Here is a 21,262-nt window from a genome sequence, read left to right on the forward strand (position 1 = left end):
CGTGACAGTGGTATTCTGCTATTAGCTGAGTAGTGAACACTTCCTAATCACAAGGGGGCAAAAGCCCCCCAGACTCAAGCCTAGGAGGGAGCTCTCATTTTCACCTAAGTGAAGGGCAGCCAGGAAGTGTGTACAGCCTCTTCTCATCCCCACAGAAACAGCCCTGAAGTCATAGATTGAACCGTGCCAGGTCCATAGGGAGTTAGGATAATCAGAAAGATTTATCTTCCACTTTCCCTCCTTCCCCTGTATCCATTTTTAAAATTTCTGACCTTACTTAAACATCATACTTGACCCAGGGAAGTGGTATGAGTCTGCCTCTCCTGGATCTGAAGATGTTGTAAAATATTCCCCCCACCCCGGGAATGAGGCCCAGTCACCCAGCTGCCCCAGGGAGCCCAAGAAGGCCAGTTTCACGAGCCCACCTCAGAGCTACAGGTAAATCCCTAACCAAGATCCTCAGATACCAGAAGAGCAAAGGTGAAAACTGAGCATATAAGAGGATAAATTTACAAGTTACAATAGAAGGTGTTTTAAGAAATCAGATGGACTGCTGGCCCAATGTAATGAACCACTCACCTAAATAAACGGTAGAAAATGCTGGAAATTGTGAAAAAAAATTTACTAACAAAGTAGAACCATTCAATCCTTAAATCGAATACCATATTAATTTCTAAGGGCTGCCATAGCAAACTAGCACATACTGGGTGGCTTAGCAGAACAGGCAGGGTTTCCTTCTGAGGGCTGTGAGGGAGACTCTGTTTCAGGCCTCTCTCCTGGTGGTTTGCTGGCAATCTTTGGCAGCCCTTGGTGTGTAGATTCATTAGTCTAATCTCTGCCTTCACATGACGTTCTGTCTTTCTATGCATAGTCTACCCTCCATGAATGTCCTTTTCTGTGTCCAAATTTACCCCTTTTATAGGGACACCTGTCAGATTGGGTAAGGGCCACCCCAGTGACCTCATCATAACCTGACTACCTCTGTAGAGGCCTTATTTCTACATAAGATCACATTTTGAGGTATGAGGGAGGTAGGTCGTCGACATATCATTTTTAGAGAACACAGTTCAACCCATAGCAAGTACTGGAAGATTTAAAAATAGTTTAACATGACATTTCCTAGTTTAATTCATAAGCAATGCATGGAATAATTTTCCAGGACAATTAAAACGCCAGCTGGCTGAAGGATATTGGGGCAGTGGGGACATCTGGGTCCTCCGCTGATAGGCTGTCTGTCTAAAGCCATTCCAGTGAAAGTCAGAACCAACCTCCACACATAGAGCTCTGAACCATCAATTCTTCACTAAGGTTGGGTGTTAAGCCAGCCCCAAAGATGAATAGAGAAGGGGATTATCCTTTTCCAGTAGGACACGTGCATTTTCTGGCATGGGAAGATAAAGCTGTCTGATGATAAATTTCCATCTACATTTTAATGAGAAGTGACATGGATTATGAGAGCAAACAGAGAAAATGAGAGATAAAAGGCATTCCATTTATTGGACATTTTTCACCACAACTCTCCCCCTCCACCGTCTTCTCCTCAAAATAGAAAGCCAGAGAAAAGGTATTCAACGGCGGAGGAATAAGGGAATACCAACGGAAGATTAGAATCTTCCCCTGCATTTATTCTGCATTTCTGAGCCTTCTCTTGTGTCACTATGTGCAATGAAAAGGAGTTTAAGTTTCTCGAGTTAGAAAAACCTTTCTGCCGAGTTATCCCCTTCATGCTTAGAAACAGCAGCGTGCTTTGGAAAACATACAAGCACAGAACCTAGATCCCATATGATGAGGAGGATAGTGATAACAGTAAGTTAATAAAAATGGTTAACACTCATCAAGTACCTACCATGTGCCAAGCACTGCTGTGAGTACTTTACAAATAGCAGTTCATTTAATCCTTCACCAGTACTACAAATTAAGTGCCACTACCTCCCATTTTACAGATGAAAATGAGGCCAGAGAGGTTGATTCCCTGGCCCGGCCACCGTCTCCCTGCCTGGATGTGTGTAACGACTGGCCCCTGGCCCCTGGCTAAGTGGCTCCTGGTGGTTCCCTTGCTCTCTCCAGCTTAACATTTAACGGATGTTGTTCCCTGCCTGTGCTCTCACAGCTCTAACCTCTGGTCTGCGTGGGAGAATCTGGCAGCAATTGTAATATGACATCAGATCCTGCTTGATGAGCAAGTCTCCTCCTGGCAAAGCAGGGCTGGGGAGGGTGAGATGAATGGTCTCCATGGGTCTGGGATCATCCATGGCTCTTTACCTTAAATAACCAGCCCAGGACGCGAAATTCCACTTTCAGAGACCCACAAAGAGGTAGTAAGAGACCTGGACTTCCGAAAACTAGCAACACCTCTCATTTCTTTGTGATTAATAGCACATGACTTTCTTATGCCAATTAAAAGCAAATAAACTGTCCAAACGATTTTGAACTTCTCCGTATCTTAACTTCTAAACCCTGTCTTGTCACAGTCAGAGAATTGAAATGGAATGTGGTAAGTTGTAGTGGTGCGAGGAACCCAAACCTTGGGCTCAGCCAGAAGGTAGCTAAAATCCAATGTGTGTTACTCTTGAAAAAGTGATTTGACTCCTCTGTGTCGGCTCTGCTCATCTAGACTGTAAAATACAAGTAATCGTGTCTCCTCAGTGTTATTGTAAGGATTAGATGAAACGCATCCCGTCCATTGCCTGGCACCTACTAAGGCCTGCACAGATGGGAGTTATCACCATTAAATAAGCTTCCTCGTCCTTTTAAACAATTTGTTAGCTTCACTCTTTCAAAGTCAAGGTTGGCTGGTCTAGTACATCCCCCTCTTTTTTTTTTTTTTTTAATCACCCATGTTACTGTTTGTTTTTAAATAGACAATGGCTGTTGTGTTTGCTTTTTTAGCCTTAGAAGTGTTACCTACAGCTTTAACAAGGAGTCATATTTAGCAGAGTTAGTTGTTAGCAGCAACCTAGCCCCAGGGGGGTGACATGATCCTGGGGCCTCCTACAATCTCCCAGGGGCCTGAACACCCTTTGTGTAGAGGTCCCTGGGGGAACTTGAGGACTTCAGTTCTCTCTGGCAGGCTTCAGAGCAACTCATCTGAGCAGAACACCACGATATTATGGCATCTTTGAGACAGAGAAAGAGCACCAGTCAGAAAAGCCCCAATTTATGGTGTTGTCCTAGCTCTGAAGGCAATCACTCAGCACCACCAAGCCTATTTCCTCAACTGTGAAGTGAAAAGATAATAGTGTCTATCTCACTGATATTGTAAAGATCATCAGAACATGCACATGATGGAGGTGTTTTGTAAATTACAAAAAGTTAGAATTGTAATCCATTATTGCTTGGACAGATCTGAGTTCATGAGTTGGCTCCGAAAACAGCTTCGCTACTAAACAGGATGGATTAACAGGACAGCCCTGCTGACACAGATTATAACAGGGCAATGTCTCGTTTTGACAGGAAGCCCTTCCCACTTGCACTAATACCATAGACAAAGCCTAGTTTGGATGGTGGTACATTGTGACAAAAGGAGGAAGGTAGTAAGGTAGGATGAGGGTCAGAGCAAGGAGAGGGCGTCTCTGTGGACAGGTGAGAGGAGAAGCAGGAAGACAAGAGGAACAGGACTTCGCTTTTGCTCCAGGTTAAAAAAAAAAAAGGGAAATGACACCTCTAGGTTCAGATGGATGCTCTAGAACTGGGGCAACCCTTCTCGAAGGTTAAGACCAGGTACTCACTGATGATAAATATTCAGCTCCCTGGAAGCTTTCAACTTAAAATTTCTTTGACTGCATTTCTAAGTTTCAAAAACAGCCTTCGAAAAAAATGCATTAAAAAAAATATTAGGATTGTGGTTTTTTTGGTTTGGCCTTAAAAAAAAATTTTTTTTTTTAATCCAAAACCATAATTGTGGCCTACCAAGATGGATTCTCCTCCCATACAGCGAGGATTTAATTTTTCCAGTCCCCTCCCTTGGTGCTTGTTATCCTCTTTTGGTTTTTGATGAAGTGCACATGTTCTAGAAGCCGCTCCTGGGCCTCAGACATGAGCAGCTCTCTGGCCACTGCCAGTGTCCTAATAAGGGAATGAACATGCTCCTGTTGCTGAGGTAAGAGGAGTCAGGCGGTGGAGGATATTTTTGCTGATTGAGGAGGATAAGGTGTGGTTTGGCAGGTACCCTTTGGTTGGGCTGGCTCCCGACCGAGGTCTTCTCTTTTTGCTGTTCGAATTCCATAACAGACTGTAAGAATTGTTTCCTCACAGATCCTGAGCTGAGTTTTAAGAACATCATCCTGACACAGATCATCCATGATAGGGAAGAAATAGGAGTTGGGGGTTATGTCATGTTTTTATCATGAGAAGTGAACTGTTCCCAGCTGCCAGGCCTGCTCCTCCAGGGGACTGCCACCAGCCAATGAAGGGTGGCATCAGACTCCATCAAATTTGGTCAACGGGGAGAACAAGGAATATGCCACTCAGGGTATTTAGCCAGTGTTGAATAAGTGTAAAAAAATTTCCGTGCATAATATTAAGTAACACCTACTTTTTGCTTATAAATACTGATACACCTCAATTTAAAAAATAAAAGAAACAAAAAGAACTTGGCATTAGGATCATAAGGGCGAGTGGCACCATCTGTTTCCTCTCTGATCTCTAAATACTTGCCCGTGGCTTCTCTCTCCACTCCTGTTTTCTGAATGGCTCTACACTACCTTTTCACATAACTGCAACTGGCCCAAACTCTCCCTAAGTCGACCATTATGAATCAGTGTTTCTCAATGTGGTTGTACACTGGACTCACTTGGGGAGCTTTAATGCCTGGATAATAACCCCAGCGGGTCTGATTTTATTGGTCTGGGGCACAGCTTGGGCAGAGGGATTTTTTTTTTTAAAGGTTTATTTATTTATCTGAGAGAGAGAGAGAGAGTGCAGGGGGAGGGACAGAGGGAGGGGAAAGAGAATCTCAAGCAGGCTCCGTGCTCTGCAGGGCTCAATTCCAGGACCTGATCATGACCTGAACCAAAATCAAGAGTTGTCTGCTTAACCAGCTGAGCCACCCAGGTGCCCCGGGGCAGAGGGATTTTTAAAAACTCCCCCAGGGATTCTAATGCATAGCGAGGCTGAGAACCAGTGTTCTGAATGTATCCTCTATTGTGTCATCCAGCCCCCAGATGTCAGGACCAGGCTCTTTTTCTTTCTGATGTTTTGAAACCTTTAAAGAAAATACAGTATATATATGAAACAGGTCAGACAGGTTTCCTCTCTGATTGGAAGGTTCAGTTCGGTTGTTTTAAGCCTAACAGTAGGGAATTGTGCTTTCAACCAAAATCAACTTCTAGACACATGGGTATTGTCTACACTTCATTTCTTCTGCATGCAAGAAGTGAAATTCTCTTCCGGGTAGTCAAAAAACAGTGTATCCCTTCCAATGTCAAATAATGAAATTATAATCTTAATGTTTTTCCTCTGTGTTTATGGAAATTATTCATCCCTTGATATCTAATTTAGTTAATAAATGCTTCTTTATTTGGTTTTTCTTTTAATACTAAGTCCGTTTTACATCCTGAAATTGTGCAATTGCTATCTGTGGCAAGGATAGAATGATATGATTGGGGAATTTTAAAAAATTCTTTTACACCATCCGTCTCCACAAGTAGGATCTGGGAGTGCAGTACCAGCATGGGGAGAAGTTTTGAACTTTGGAAGAGTCACAGATTAATTTAATGTCCAGAATAACTCATTGCTCTCAACTTCTTTGCTGGAAATTTCATTACCAAGGAAGAAAGGTCATTTAGAAATTCAGGAGAGCAGCATGAGCAAGGAAAATAAATTAGAAAATCATCACCTTAAAACTGACTAACAAGGGACGCTTGGATGGCTCAGTCGTTAAGCATCTTCCTTCAGCTCAGGTCATGATCCCAGGGTCCTGGGATCGAGCCCTGCATCGGGCTCCCTGCTCGGCGGGAAGCCTGCTTCTCCCTCTCCCACTGCCCCTGCTTGTGTTCCCTCTCTTGCTGTGTCTCTCTCTGTCAAATAAATAAATAAAATCTTAAAAAAATAAAAAATAATAACTGACTAACAAGTTATTAGTATGATGAAATTAGCCTGGGCAAGTAAGTTGAACAAGAAAAGAATAGAGCTGAGGAGGAAACCCAATGGAAGACACAAAAGAAACTACAAAATAAATGGTAGGCAGAGAATTTCAAAGAGGAAGCTATGGCCAGCAGTGTCAAAGGCCTCTGTGAGGTCAAATAAAATGGGGTCTATAAAGGGCCATTGGACACTTTGTTTCAAAGTATAACTCTGGAGAGCACAAGCCTGTAATACAATGTCATTTTGAGGTGGTGGCTACTAATGTCTGGATCAAAAATAGTCAATATATTATTCTGAGACATTTAATAACCAAATTGAACTGTTCTTTTAGATCTTTTATTAAACTAATTTAAAAAGCCTAACTCTGATACTAAATGTAAAAGTGACAAAACAGCCCATGCTATAGCGGAATGAGCTATTTTGGACTATCTTAACAATTTAGCCAATGAATTACAGAGTCAGTTTCAACTAGAGCACTTGAAAATATTTCTAAAGGAATAGCTAAATCACACTTGCTTGTTCACCTACTTGTACTGAATTATTTTTGCTTTTCACAGACAAAAGCACTTGCAAAAGGCCAAAACCAACACTAGGCCGGTAGTGAGAAGAGAGAGAATATAGAGGGATATAAGGCATTTACAAGGGAAGATGATAACGAGAGGGGTTATGAGGGAAACACATACTCTAGAGTAGCAGGAAAACATAGAACATCTGCTCTGTTCATGAGCCAAGCCAAGGCCAGTCATCTGACAAGAAGAGAGACAGGCTGATGGCAGGTGTGCATATGCACACACTCACACACAAGCTCTTAAAGCAAGCCAGGGTCCCCAGTTAACTGGAAAACACCAGTTGACTCAATTTGACTTTAGCCCCTGATTATTGACTAGGTTCAAAAGTCAAATATCTTTCCTGTCCATAACCATTTGGTTCTTCTTAACTAGAAAAACACATTTTTCAGCTCTGTCTCAAGGGGACTTTCTGTATGTAGTTGGAACATAATGCCACCTACAGAGAAAGTAGCATACAAATGAGAAACAGATTTACAATAAATGCATTAAAACTTTTGCATTGTGGACCAATGAGCAAAATTCTCTAGGTACCTACCCAGGCAGACATTGGCAAGAAGGCTTTGACTAGTGGTTGCTTACAACTTCTGGTGGAAAGGAATTGAAAGAAATGTTAAGGGTTGAGGTTCTATCTCCTATATTTTTTGCTAGCCCTTTTCTGTCTCCATAGACTTGAGGCTGTCACTATCACTCCTAGGTTGGTTTAATATAGCTCTGTTCCATCACTTCATAGTATTGAAGCTTAAACCTGAGAGATTATTTCTTCCCTTGATGAATGATCATGTTTCAGCTTCTAGAAATCATGATCAGAGAACAAGCCCCATGGGCCATCCAACATGGCAGCAGGCATAGCCAGGTTTTCCTGGTTCATATTCACAAGCCAGTATGGAGCGTCTGCCTTCTTGGCAACGCACAAAGCTTCTGAATATGCCTTTGGGAAATGACCCCACTGTGTGTGCTTTTGTTGTTGAAAAAATATATGCACCTTTGGAACACGCTTTGTGGTAGCCTTCTCCCATTGATAAAGCTTTAATAACACTATTTTTTCAGTAATACTCAGGAGCCTAGTATAGAATTGTTGGTCTTTCCTTGGTCATGAAACTGAGTCACATTTCATTGATCTGTCCTTTTGGGCACCATTGTTGTTTTGTATTTGGCTCTAGAACTTTTAAATGGCTCCATGTTGGCCTAGCTTTCCTTTCCATGTCTGATTCAGAGAAATCCATGTGAACTTAGGCAATTCACCTCACGTGCAAGGAACTGAATTGGGCTTCATCATTGTTAATTAGCCTCCATAATTGCTGTTGCTCAATGTCTTATGCCATATGCCTTTCTTGAATTCAATTACTAAAAAAAAAAAACAAAAAAAACTCACCTTATTAAATACCTACTTTATGCAAGGCACATTAGGGAAGAGGGCTAAAAATATATATAAAACATAATTCTTGCTTTCAACAAACATGACATGAAAGATCAGATGATACACAAATAACTTCAAGGCAATATGTGACAAATGTCTGAAATGACAACAGAGATTTCACAGGAGGGCAAGAGTTCCTTCCAGTTGACTTCCATTATGTCTGTAAGACTTAACAGAGAAGTGTAGCCTTTGAGCTGGCCTTGAGGAATAGAGTAAATCGCTCTAGGTATAAATGGAGAGGATGAAGGAGCATTCTGAGTAGAAGCTTGATCAAAGGAAAGAAAGCAAGAGAGTATGAGATAAAGTTAAAAGAACAGGAAATGAAGCTTGACTAATAGTGATCATGCTTTCTGGCACTGGCACCTTCACTCGGTCCGTCTTTCCAGTCACATGTGACTGGTCCTGAGGGAAGAGCAAGAGTTTCACCCCCAGAGGGGAGGACAGCCCCTGCCTTTTCGCACACTGGGACCCCTTGCAATTGACTTGTAACTGGATAAGTGGATTTGCGGATGATATAGCTTATCTAGTTTAAATGAAACTAACCTTCACAAAATGGATGTGGATTTCTGGACTTAAAAGAATTTCTACAGGGGCGGCTGGCTGGCTCCGTCGGTAGAGCATGTGACTCTTGATCTCCGGGTCATGAGTTCGAGCGCTGCATTGGGGGTAGAGTTTACTTTAAAAAAAAAAAAAGAGAAAGAGAGAATTTCGGCAGAAACGTCATGTCGAAGGTAATACTAATCCTGCGAGCCCAAGAAGACAATGAGAACGTGGCAGAGCTGTTAGTAATGCTGTGAGCGCACGTGAGCGCTTGCTTCCTCAGCTACACACTTAACTTGTTCCTTTCAGTGAAGGCGAATTTACAACAGAAATGGGGAGTGTAACTGCTTTTCAGAAGAAACTCATGCCACGGAGAGGTCTTTTGAAAAATGACCCCATTGTCTGTGATTTTGTTGTTACAAAAGATGTAAATGTGTAACCCACCAGTATTAACAGAGCTTCACACCTCACCTTGGAAACGTTTTCTAATCTCTTTGCATTTCAGTAGATTTGAAGCTGTTTCTTAAAGATGTAAAATGAAAACACCTTTGGATTACTTTGGATGAACAACTGGTTGACATCAAGACAGACATAAATTTTCTCAGCAGGTTTCATCAAAAAACTGCATGCTTGGTTGGGGGAGGTTGAATCTATTCGTATCATGCTTCAATATGCCAGGCCAATGATATGTTCTTACCATTTGAATCTACATATCTTTTTTTTTTAAGATTTTATTTATATGAGAGAGAGAGTGAGAGAGAGCACGAGCAGGGGGAAGGGCAGAGGGAGAGGGAGAAGCAGGCTCTCTGCTGAGTAGGGAGCCCAATGCAGGGCTTGATCCCAGGACCATGGGAATCATGATCTGAGCCGAAGACAGAGGCTTAACCGACTGAGCCACCCAGGCGCTCCTGAATCTACATATCTTTTAAGGGCTCTTTAAAAAACTAAATTTTGGCTGTCATTTAAAACCAAGTGTCGAGATAAATTGTTACAGAATTTCAAATTACTGATCACAATCTGTTAAACTAAGAGTTTTCAAAAAAGCTTTTATGAACATTAATAAATTAAACATTAAATATTGGTTTTTTGTTTCATTCTATCCTTTTAAAATTTGTTTGTGTTTTTTTAAGATTATTTTTTGAGAGAAAGTGAGAGAGAGAGAGTGTGCGCATGAGCAGGGGGGAGGAGCAGAGGAAGAGGGAGAAGCAGGCTCCCTGATGTGGGACTCAACCCCAGGACCCTGGGATCGTGACCTGAGCCAAAGGCAGATGCTTAACTGACTGAGCCACCCAGGCATCCCTCTGTGTTTTACAGATCTATAAACATTTTAGATAGCACTATAAATAAATCAATATGCATATATGTATATATATGTTTATATATATACATATATGCTTAATTTTTTAACTGATAGGAATATACTATAAAATTTTTTTGAGACCATTGGCTTAGATCAGGGTTCGGTACACTTTTTTTGTGAAGGGCTAGATGGTCTATATTTTCAAATTTGTGGCAAATATGCCCCCTGTCATAATTACTTAACTCTGGTATTGAAGTCTGAAAGTAGCCACAGACAATATGGGCATGGCTACATTCCAGTAAAACTATTTACAAAAACAGGATGTGGGCTGATTTTGTCCTTGGGCCATAGTTTGCCAGTCCCTGGCTTAGATGATGGAAGATATTTGCTGAGCTACAGAGTGCCCTAAGAAAGCCCCTGCAGTGTCGTGTCATAGGTGAGAAAGACAACGGTGATGGGAACTACATAGACTTGCATCTGGTCCTGATTTTGTAATGACTTGTATGAATCACTTCACCTCTTAGACCCTAGGTTACCATGTATAAAATGTGGAGCTTGGGTTGAAAATAACCTCCCAAATCCCTTCTAGTTGAATCATTCCATGGTCCTAATATCTCATCGCCTTGCCACATTTGTGGATTTTTACTAGGACCTGATTTCCAAGCAGAAGCCATGAAAGTCTGATTTAACTCTGTGGGCAAAGTGAGTACAAAACAGTGGAGAAGGTGGCAAAAATAAGAGAGGACAGAAATATTGTTCTAAAAACTGGAAAGTCCCAGCTTATGGCTCTTGAAGGATCCTTTACAGTGTTGCTGTTGTCAACGATGGTCGGAGACTGCTCCTCTTGTAGCTAAGGTGTGCGGAGCCCTTGATAGTGGGGAGCTGGCCCCTTATCCCCGGAGTGAATGAAATACCCGGAGTGGAGACTGAAACTAGAAAATCCTCCCTGTGTGCTGCCCGGGGGCCTCTGCCATGGAAGGAGCCTATCTCCTTAAGCTTTGTAAAATGTTTGGTTTACTCCTGCAATTCTGAGGAGCTGTCTTTCTGCGTCTGCCAAGCACAACTGGACCTTCACTAATGCCCTTCACGCACTCCAAGCCCCGGCCAGACTGAACTGTTTGCTTTTCCACGTCCATATTTCCTGACTCTGCAACCTTACCGTTTGAGCGCTGTGTATGTGGATAGGGCCTCTTCCGTTTCCCCCACCGCCCCCCAGTCCTAAAAAATCCAGCTCAAATACCACTTCCTCCGTGAAGCCTTCTCTGATCCCTCAGCCGGCAATGCCTTCTTCTTCCTTTAAACTCTAGATGACTGTATCAGTAAGTCTCCTGGGATATTTACCACATTTTATCTGCTCTTGCATTCTTACACGTCTTTGCTTCCCTACCAGATTAGAAGCTCCTTTCAGGAGTTTAATTCATCCTGGTTTCCACTCTCAGTGGCTTGAACAGAGGAGATGTTCAATAAATATCTGTTGAATGGATGTCCTGATTCTGGCCACCTGAGGGTCCGTTTGCAGTTATGAGGGGCTTTTTCCCACTACCACAAGTTAAGACCCTACCTTCATATCTGGCCCAGCACCCACCACGTCGTCCTCAGAATCTAGACCCCTCAGGCATCCCCTTTTGCTGCCCACAGCTCCCCACCCTGATGTCGCACCCAAATTTAACTGTCCTCCCCTCAAAGTTTAGGTCCCACATGGATCACCGGTTTGATTGGGGAGAGGAATGTACACAAGATTAGAAACCTATAAGCCAATGCCAATGCTATAACTTTATAATTTGTAGTAGTTATCTCCCAACTGAAAGCAGTGCCTTGTGTACCAGGTAACAGTTTTAAGGAACTAGTGATTGCTTTAGTATCTAGTCAGGAGAGAGAGCATAAACCTTGTTGGTTAATAATCTATTGTTGGGATAGAAATCTGCTGCTGTGTGACAGATACCCTCAGTAATTTAAGTACTGTACCAGAATGTCTCTAATGCTCGTGTTTCCCTCTCTCTCAGAGCCCTGGCTGTCTGATTCTTAAGCTGTTGGTGATTCTAATTCAATTAACACATACACACATGGAGGTGCTTCATTATTTAATATTGCTCTGTTAAAGTGTTCTCATTTTTATAGGGGTCTTCTATTAACTCAGAGGGAGTCTTTAAGCATGGAAGGTTTTTGTGTGGTTTGGTTTGGTCAGGCTGGCTCTTAACCAAGTCAAAACAAATAGGTGTTTGCTTTTTTTCCCTCTGCAGTGAGCAGGCCCAGTGTTGGGTAAGGTTTCTATTGACTTAGGAAGATGATCCACCAAGTGCAGAGCAAACTCCTTGACTTCTTTTCCCAACAGTAGGGAGGTTGGACCCATTAGCAATGGTTGGCTCCCAAGTCCTCTGCAAGAATAAATGTTCTTTCCAAAGGGCCAAACATCCAGGATTTGGCCCATCATTTTCCATTTCCTGTCTCCACTCAAGATTTGTCTTTCTATTTGCTACCACTTGTAAACAAAACTTTGCAGTTCTAGCGCTTGGAGGGGAGCTATGCGCCAGCTGGATGCTAGGTAAGTTTGTGCAATACCTCTGGGGTCAGGAAGGTAGTAACCACCCCAAAATATGCTTTCTTGTCAGAGTGACACTCACGTATTTCAGCGGAGGTGCTGGAAACAATGCTTCCGTGTCAGATCTGTCAGTATAGTGGAGCTTTCTGTTTCTGAGGAAGAGAGGAAGGATGGAAGGGGGGTGGAGGGAAGATGGGAGGCTATCCACCCAACGGAAAAAAGTGGAGCCAACAGAGAGTACCAGGAAAGAGGAAATGAAGAGTAAATCTTTTTCCACTTAAGAAAAATGAGAGTGGAAGCAGGAAAACTCCAGAGGGTGCTTTTGGGGGAGGAGAGGATCATAAAAGGCCTGTTATGAAAATCCATTACTCATAAACTTTCCCGCAGTAAGCCCTGCCTGTCTGGAGAGGATGCAAAGAGTCCTCTCAGCCGACACAGGACACGTGACATCAGTTAGCAGGACCCGCTTGCCACGGACCGTTTCCGTCCGCATGTCTGCAATACCACTTTCCCCTTTCAGGGATTCCCTTTAATTAGTCACAGGTTCGTAATCTCCATTTAAGGGCATCTTGTTTTCGTTCTTGCAGTCGCCTTATTCCTTTTGTCAAATGTTTACCAATGAGACAGCAGTACCATCATTGGAAGCTAACACCACGTGAAATAATGAGCCTTTGTACCACACCGCACAAATATTTTGAATTTGGGGCTAAGACCTGAATTTCTAGATCACACTAAGCGTAAGATTTCATCTAACATGAGTTTGTATTTTCACATTCAAAGATGGAAAGGGAAATTTCTGTTCCTAGGAGTCTTTGGCTATGAAAAGAATCTGCTTGTATATGTATCTGCCATCAGACACCGTCGCTCCAAATTGGCCAGTGGGAACATGGGGGTCCTCCCTGCACCCTGCTCTGGGGCAACTGTTGAGCCAGTTGTATATCTGGGTGCAGACCTAATGCAAAAGAAAGAACTCGGGGTGCCTGGGTGGCTCAGTCATTGAGCATCTGCCTTCGGCTCGGGTCATGATCCCGGGCTCCTGGGATCCAGTCCCACATCGGGCTCCCTGCTCCGCGGGAAGCCTGCTTCTCCTTCTCCCTCTCCCCCTCCCCCTGCTTGTGTTCCCTCTCTCGCTGTGTCGTTCTCTGTCAAATAACTAACTTACTTACTTAATTAATTAAAGAACTGGTAAAATATAGTGTTGCCAGTCACAGTCACCTGGGTGTGAATTGCTTTAGCATGTTTTACTTGAAAAAAATTAAGCCCAAGGTTTATTGTCCACATCTACTGTGCGCATTAAAGCAAGATTGTCCTTTTAATACATACAGCAGTCAGGGAACAGCCCCAAGTCAGATTTTACTTTTGATTGACAACATTTTAAAAAGCCTAAGTTCATAATGACTGTATTTATTTAAGATTCTTATTATTTAATATTTCTTGGTAGACAAAGAATCCTAGGTTGGGGATGAAGAAAAGGTAGTATTTATGAAAACACAGTAATTGGGTTTATCTCTATTAGCCATGTTTTATACCAGTTGAATAATAAGAGTTGAAAGAGAGAAAAGTTTATTTTAATTCTTTTATTGACGCCTTAAACATTTCTTACTCATTTTCATTCATTTTGACCAAAGTTTAACATGAATAACCAAGTGAGGAGCAAAGTGGATCTTCTCCATCATCAACCTACTCTTTCCATACCTACGCTTTCTAAACCTTTATAAATGAAACAGTGACCTGTTTGGATCTGACCATGTTTATTGTTTTAACAGGGCGGGATAGCGGGAGGGATGCAAAGGCAGTCCGGTCTGTGACAAAATAAAGAGATTTTAGTTTAATCTCAGGAAACTGTCACGGAATTATTCCTCCAAAATCTGTACTAAATAGGTTTGACAGATGCTTTGTTCCTTTCAAAAATAACTGTGATAAAAAGTAGCAATTCAGTGGAGATGCCTAGGTGGCTTGGTCTGTTAAGCATCAACTGTTAATTTCGGCTCAGGTCATGATCTTGGGGTCCTGAGATCAAGCCCCGAGTTGGGCTCCCCACTCAGCTTGGCATTCCCTCCCTCTGCCCCTACCCCCCCCCACTCTCTATCTCTCTCTCAAATAAATAAATAAGATCGTCTAAAAAGAATAGTAATTCAGTAAGAAAGTAATCCAGATTCTGTTCATTTAGTTCTACCGAATATCACTAACCATCTATGGACTTTCAAAAGAAAATGGTATCTGGGGCACCTGGGTAGCCTCAGTTGTTAAGTGGCTGCCTTTGGCTTAGGCCATGATCTTAGGATCCTGGGATCAAGCCCCGCATCGGGCTCCCTGCTCAGTGGGAAGCCTGCTTCTCCCTTTCCCACTCCCCCTGCTTGTGTTACCTCTCTCGCTGAGTCTCTCTGTGTCAAATAAATAAAATCTTAAAAAAAAAAAGAAAAGAAAATGGTACTAATTGAATAGTTAGATATTAATCCCAGTCTCAAGAAATGTTTGGAAAACCCTGTGCATCCATCCTTCTAAACTACAGCTGTTCATATAAGCATAGATGAATCTCGGAAATATAGTTTTATGAAAGAAACTAACCATAGAATGCATACAGTATGATTACATAAAGTTTTAAGAAGGCAAAACTAAAAAATAAATTGTTGAGGCATTGTATACCTTGGAAATAAAACTACAAAGAAAAGTAGAATAATTAAAATAACCCAAAATTTGGGTTAGAGGTTATTCGGAGGCATTTAAACACAGATCTGGACTGACCTGAAGAGGGCGCAAACGAGTCCTCCAAGGTGCTGGTGCTTTTAGCTGGCTGTTTCATTATCTTTTAAAGCGGTCATGTATTATACATAGTATGCGTTCATTTACAGGTACAATATGTTATGCTAAACATCTTTTTAATTTAAAATATTGATCCCAGTTAGAATCCATATTTTAAAACATTTCCTGTGGCTACCTGCATCGATTCAGAAATGAGTCTCTGAACTTGGGCGTCAGCCGACCCCTAGGGCAGGACCATTCTGAGAACGGGTGTGCCCGTCAGCCTTAGTTACGGTACAAGCCGGAGTCCCCGAGTCAGAACTCCAGCGCCTCCAGGGCTCTTCTGACCACGCACGCGCAGTCAGACCTGATCTAGCCATTCGACAGGACATTGCGGTCCTCATGATGCTAGGAGCCAAGCTAGCCGCAGTAGCGTAGAGAGAGGCAGAGTGGAGAGGTGTGTGTCTTCTACTGTCTGATGCTGTTTTCTACTCTGCTGTGCCGCACATGTTTCCCCACCGTAGTCTGCGGTTACAAAACTCATGTGATTATGGAATGTCACTATTGTATAAGGCATGTGGAAGGCGGAGGGTGATAACTGGCAGCGATGACATGTATAAGAGCTCTGAAGGATGCCAGCACACAGTGTCTTACTGTTGGGATCCAAAACTTATAAACTGTAATAATTCTCAGAAGCGGGGGGGTGGGGGGGGGTGGCGATGGGGTGAGGGAAAGGGGAATAGATGAAAGAGAACATACCTCTCTTCCTGGGTAAATTTCAATTTTACAATGACAGTTTATTTTTACCTTCTTTCCCTACCAAAAAAAAAATATATATAATATAACTATATAGATGTATAAAATAAATAACATACAAATATATATAATAAAAACAATATTTTTAAATATATATATTCTAAATCAAAGGAAATTTTCTTTCATTCTATCCTACTTAATTACTAACAGACCACCAATTGACTATTAACTATTAACCCGTTTCTAAACATATTCTGCCTTGAAATTTTTTTTTTATTTTCTTGGTTTTCTTTTTTCTCCATTGTAATTTTTAATTCCTTTCGTTAAGGAATTCAAGGGGAAAACATTCAGAATTGGACTTTTTGTGCATTAAACAAAACCACAACATTTTGCAGACACCACATATAAACAAAATCATATTTAAGAGCCTGGAATGTTGCTATAAACTTCTTTTAGCTTTCAAACATACAGTAAATCTCCCAGGGCAAATATGACTCATTTCAGTAGCTTGGATTTTCCCTCCTGATCACAGTATTGCCTGAGAGTTTGCTAAGAGCTTTGAGCAATTCACAGAGCTGATAGGATATGTTTAGCGATTCTGCTTGCATTTCATATTATGAAAGAAAATCACCAGGGTTTTTGGTACGTGGAAAAGAATAATGAAAGTATGTATGAGTTATTTTGCCCCATAATAGTTGATGAGTACATCTTTAACCCACATGAGATTTTAACTCTTAAGTTGGATCCCATATTAAGACCCAGGTTAAGACAATGATATAGAACCAAGAGTAAGGGAAATCAGAGAAAAGTAATTGACTAAGAAGTTGTTGTTCTTTAAAAAAAAAAAAAAATGAAGAAGTCATTATTGAGGCCTTCTCCTGAATCTAGCCTCTGTGAGGAGGGGAGAGCTGCAGAAACCTGGGGCAGGACCATGTTTGTGGTTGAGTGTCTCAGTTACAACCTGCAATCTCCCCCCCCCAACCAGCACCACCTTCTCTTGGACAACTCCTGATATGAAAGTGGAAATAGTGTGGGATGCAGGGAGTGGAGAGCCAATCTGAGAGTTTAGCCAACTATCTACCCGCCTACAAGTTATTGTGAATTTGTAACTGGTGAACTACTGGTAAGATTGTTTCTTTTGGGTGGAGAATCTGTTAGAATTTTAGGGGCAGTATTCTCTTTAAAACATAGGAATGTGGCACAGGCAGTTAAGGAAAGCAGAGAGACTTGGAAACCGATCTGCATGGGGACCTCTTTAAATCTTTAATAAACAGTGCTGTCTTCAGTAGCACCTACACTAAGTAAGATTGCAGCTATACAGAGAAGATAAGGATGGCCCCTGCTCAAGGATGACATGCAAATTCGTGAAGCATTCCATATTTTTTTTTTTAAAAAGTCTTTAATAGGGGCGCCTGGCTGGCTCAGTCGTTAAGCGTCTGCCTTCGGCTCAGGTCATGGTCCCAGGGTCCTGGGATCGAGCCCTGCATCGGGCTCCCTGCTCCGCGGGGGGCCTGCTTCTCCCTCTCCCACCCCCCCGCTTGTATTTCCTCTCTTGCTGTCTCTCTCTCTGTCTGTCAGATAAATAAATAAAATCTTCAAAAAAATAAATTAATTAAAATAAAAATAGATAAAATAAAAAGTCTTTAATAAATAAGCCTCATTTTAGTGCCTCTGTGGCTTTCCTCACTTAACCTGTGGGTTTGCGTGTGTGTCTGTGTGTGGGCGTGCTTACCAAGCGCGAGGAATGTTGAAAAACAAAAGACTTTGAAGGTGACAATTCAAAGTCTGTTCAGTGGTGCTCTTGTCATCTGTTGCTTTACACCGTGGTTCTCTAATGGTGAAGATACTGGAAGAGATTCCCAGATTCATATCTACACCAAGTACTTTCTGGAGCCTGATAAATAACTGTTTCAGTTATTAAAGACTATTCTTCAAATATATATAAATGCAGTGGTTTATAAGACAGATTCCCTTTTATGTATTGTTGAATTTATAGACACTTTATGAAACACTTTATTAGTAAATAACAAAAATATAAGTAGTTGTCATGATATCCTAATGTTTCTTGATATTTTATTTTTTTAACTTTTTAAAAGATCTATTTAATAGAGAGAGAAAGCACAGGTGGCATGGGCAGAGGGAGACAGAATCTCAAGCAGACTCCACACTGAGCACAGAGCCTGACATGGGGCTCGACCTCACGACCCTGAGATCATGACCTGAGCCTAAACCAAGAGTCAGACGCTTAACCGACTGAGCCACCCAGGCGCCCCTCTTGATGTTTTAAAAGGATCCACCTTCTTAAAATAGTAGAAACCACTGCTATACAAGATATAGAAGACTAAATAATTTCTCTGGTCCTGTCAGTTAGCAGTGGGCTGTCTTAATGTATGTTGATCTGACTTGGTTATTTGAAGTGACAGAGCATGGGGAATTCTCACTTCAAACCACCTGGAATGACTACTGTGAAGGGTGATGTGACAGAATCTTTCAAATTTAAATGCACATATACTATTCCACTTCCCAGTATCTGTCCTATAAAAGGGGTGCACAAGAAGGCATTGCAGCACTGTATGCAACAGAGAAAAACTAGGAAAAGCCCAAATGTCTGTCGATAGGAAAATGGTTAAATAAAGCGAGGGATCCTGTGCAGTAGATGATAAATTATGTCTTGGTGAACTTATTTAGAAAATCATCAAATAATTATTAAATTGTTTTAAGTTGCAAAATAATTGTATCATATATACCATGTATGTAAAAAAAAAAAGATAGAATAGCAAGATTGCAAATCCAAACTTGACTAATTATTTGGTTGTCCAGGTAATTTTTCAGAGTAGTACTGTGATTATCAACATAAAATAAGTAAATTTACACTCATTATAGACTCAACCATACTTCTTTTTTATTTTCTCTAGGTCTTTAATGCTCCTAAACATGCAATAAAATCAACTTCCTCCCCCTCCATAAAAAATGGTTATTGCTTTTCCTTATTCTATTTTTAAACCTGATTCCCTGGTAAGAGATCTTGTTTGGTTAATAAAATACATTGCCAGCATTTTTGCTTGAAAACTTTAGGGATCTACTGTAGTCTCAAATCAGAAAGCAGCAAAATGGGAAAAAACAAAATGAAAGGTAATAGGGCAATATTCTTCAGGCTATGGGGAACACGGTAAAAACAAAACGAAAACAGCCTATACTATAGGTGAAATTATTATAAGAATTTTGCCAGTGTTGTGCAAGTCTTGAGAAATATTTGATGGGGAAAATGGGGTGTTGGGAATACTGGGGCAAGATGACTAGTGCCTTGCTTCAGTGTCTTACTACGGGAGCTTTGCCACTCTGCCTTTCTCTCATCTAGCATATTTTCAGACCCCGGCCCGTCCAAATGTAGACACTGATTCCTCAGTGACTTCCTTATTTGCCATGTCTGCAGTACTTTATTTATTTGAACTCTCTGTCTAAACGGCACAGCACGTAACATGATTATCTTGTTACTTGAATATACTGAGGGTGTAGACTCTAGTGGTAAAAACTTAAAACGTCTTCAGTGTAAAAGCCACAGCATTCCAAGAAAGTTTTCCCATTGCATAGTTCTGTTTTCTCTTATAACACCAGAGCCTTTAAGCTGCTCGTTCTGGGAATGAAAGAAAAACCAGTCCTCTCTCCTTTTTTGTACCACTGACACAATCAAATAACATCATGTAATTTTTATGGACTTTTGAGATTTTTTAAACTTATTCACACACACGCATGCACGCGTGCGCTTCCTTCCAAATATTTGATGAGCCATTTTGCTACCAGCAGCACTGGGCTTCCCGCAGTAAGATTGATCATATCTTTCGCCAGGTGTTCTCCAAGAGATGAGCGAAGGCAGTTAGCAGAAACAAAGCATAATACTCCGTAGTAAACCTGCTTACACCCAGCATGGGTGGGAAAATCGTGGATTCTGGCCAATCAAAAATGTTATTTAATGGAGGTGCCCTACCTATCATTTGTGAGTTACCAGTTTCTTAGAAGAATAGATTGCAGTAAAGTGGTTAAATCTCTAATAAACATAGTTTAATCATTCTCAGATGATTCCGAGGGACTTGGAGTCCTGCTCTGCCCCGAGTGTCCTGGGAGCAGTAGCAGAATCCCCCTGGGCTGCTTACTGCTGGCATTTGCTGAAGGTTCACGGAAGGAACAAAGGGACTGGTACACTTTTATTACAATCTGGTGGGCGGTTAGGTATGATTTCTACTAGTCAGCCGCATTTCAAATGTTTAAATCTGGTGTGCAGAGAATTAGAAATGTTAACATTTTGTTTTTACCTGAGTTTAAAGCAGAGGTTGTGCTAACATTTGATATATTAAGGATGCTGTGCACTCACCTTTTCTTTGGACAAATTCTGCTTGTGGTGAAATTAGCACTCATTTACATTGCCGGTGCTGTATACCTTTCTGAAGGGCCATTTGCCAATGTGTGTCAGAAGCCTTTTAGGTGAGGATACTCTTAAACCCAGAAATGCTGACTTCTGAGAATTTTTCCTAGATAAATAGTTGAACACGTGATAAAAGTATATCTATAACGATGCCCTTTGCAGCTTCATTTATAAGAACATAAAGTTGAAAAAATCTTAATTGTCCATCTACAGAAAATAGGTTACATTATAGTACATCCATATAATTACTATGTAGATCTATACAGAGAATACTGTGTTGCTGTTGAAAATTAGATTTTGCTAATGTGTTAAAAATAGTCATAAATAAAGAAAGTGTTTAGGAAATGATATGTATAACACAGTCCCACTTGGTTAAAAACAAAAGTATCTGTGCATGCATAACAAGATGTCTGGTAAAATATATCAGATGTTAGTCATGTCCATATCTGAGTGGTATGATTAGGGAGCTGATTTTCACTTTCTCTTTTACACATCTGGTAATGTCTGGTTTAAGCAAATAAGAAATGTATGTTACTTTTAGAATCAGAAAAAAATTAAATGATTGAGTTGTTTTTCATTTTGAAAGAAAAGTAATAAGCTTGTGGGAGTCGCGTGAAGGGTAAGCTGCTGTGGATGAGGCCGAAAAGCTGAGCAACTCGCGGGGCTCATGGAGGGAGTCTCAGAGTCGAAGAATTTCCACACATACCAAGTCATTTAGCAGGGACAGAATTTCACTTCTAAAGTCAAGTGGTATGTGAATGAGCCAGGAACTGGGCATGTTGTGATTCAAAATACCAGGAAAGTATTTTGGCTCCTTGTTTGTTTTGAACTTGGGAAACAACTTTAATATGTTTCTTTATTAGTAGTAATAAAAGGTCCTTAAAAATCTAGCTCT

General features: G+C 41.2%; 1 protein-coding gene and 1 pseudogene across 8 annotated transcripts in view; both read left to right on the top strand.

Moving 5' to 3' along the window:
• The window catches only part of CALD1 (caldesmon 1), a 205,677-nt gene that overhangs the window by 142,761 nt on the left and 41,654 nt on the right, over nucleotides 1–21,262 (top strand). The gene's annotated exons all lie outside the window — the stretch shown is intronic.
• LOC113912054 lies at nucleotides 17,233–17,331 on the top strand (annotated as a pseudogene).

The sequence above is a fragment of the Zalophus californianus genome, chromosome 12, assembly GCF_009762305.2.
Source record: "Zalophus californianus isolate mZalCal1 chromosome 12, mZalCal1.pri.v2, whole genome shotgun sequence".
Lineage (NCBI taxonomy): Eukaryota > Metazoa > Chordata > Mammalia > Carnivora > Otariidae > Zalophus > Zalophus californianus.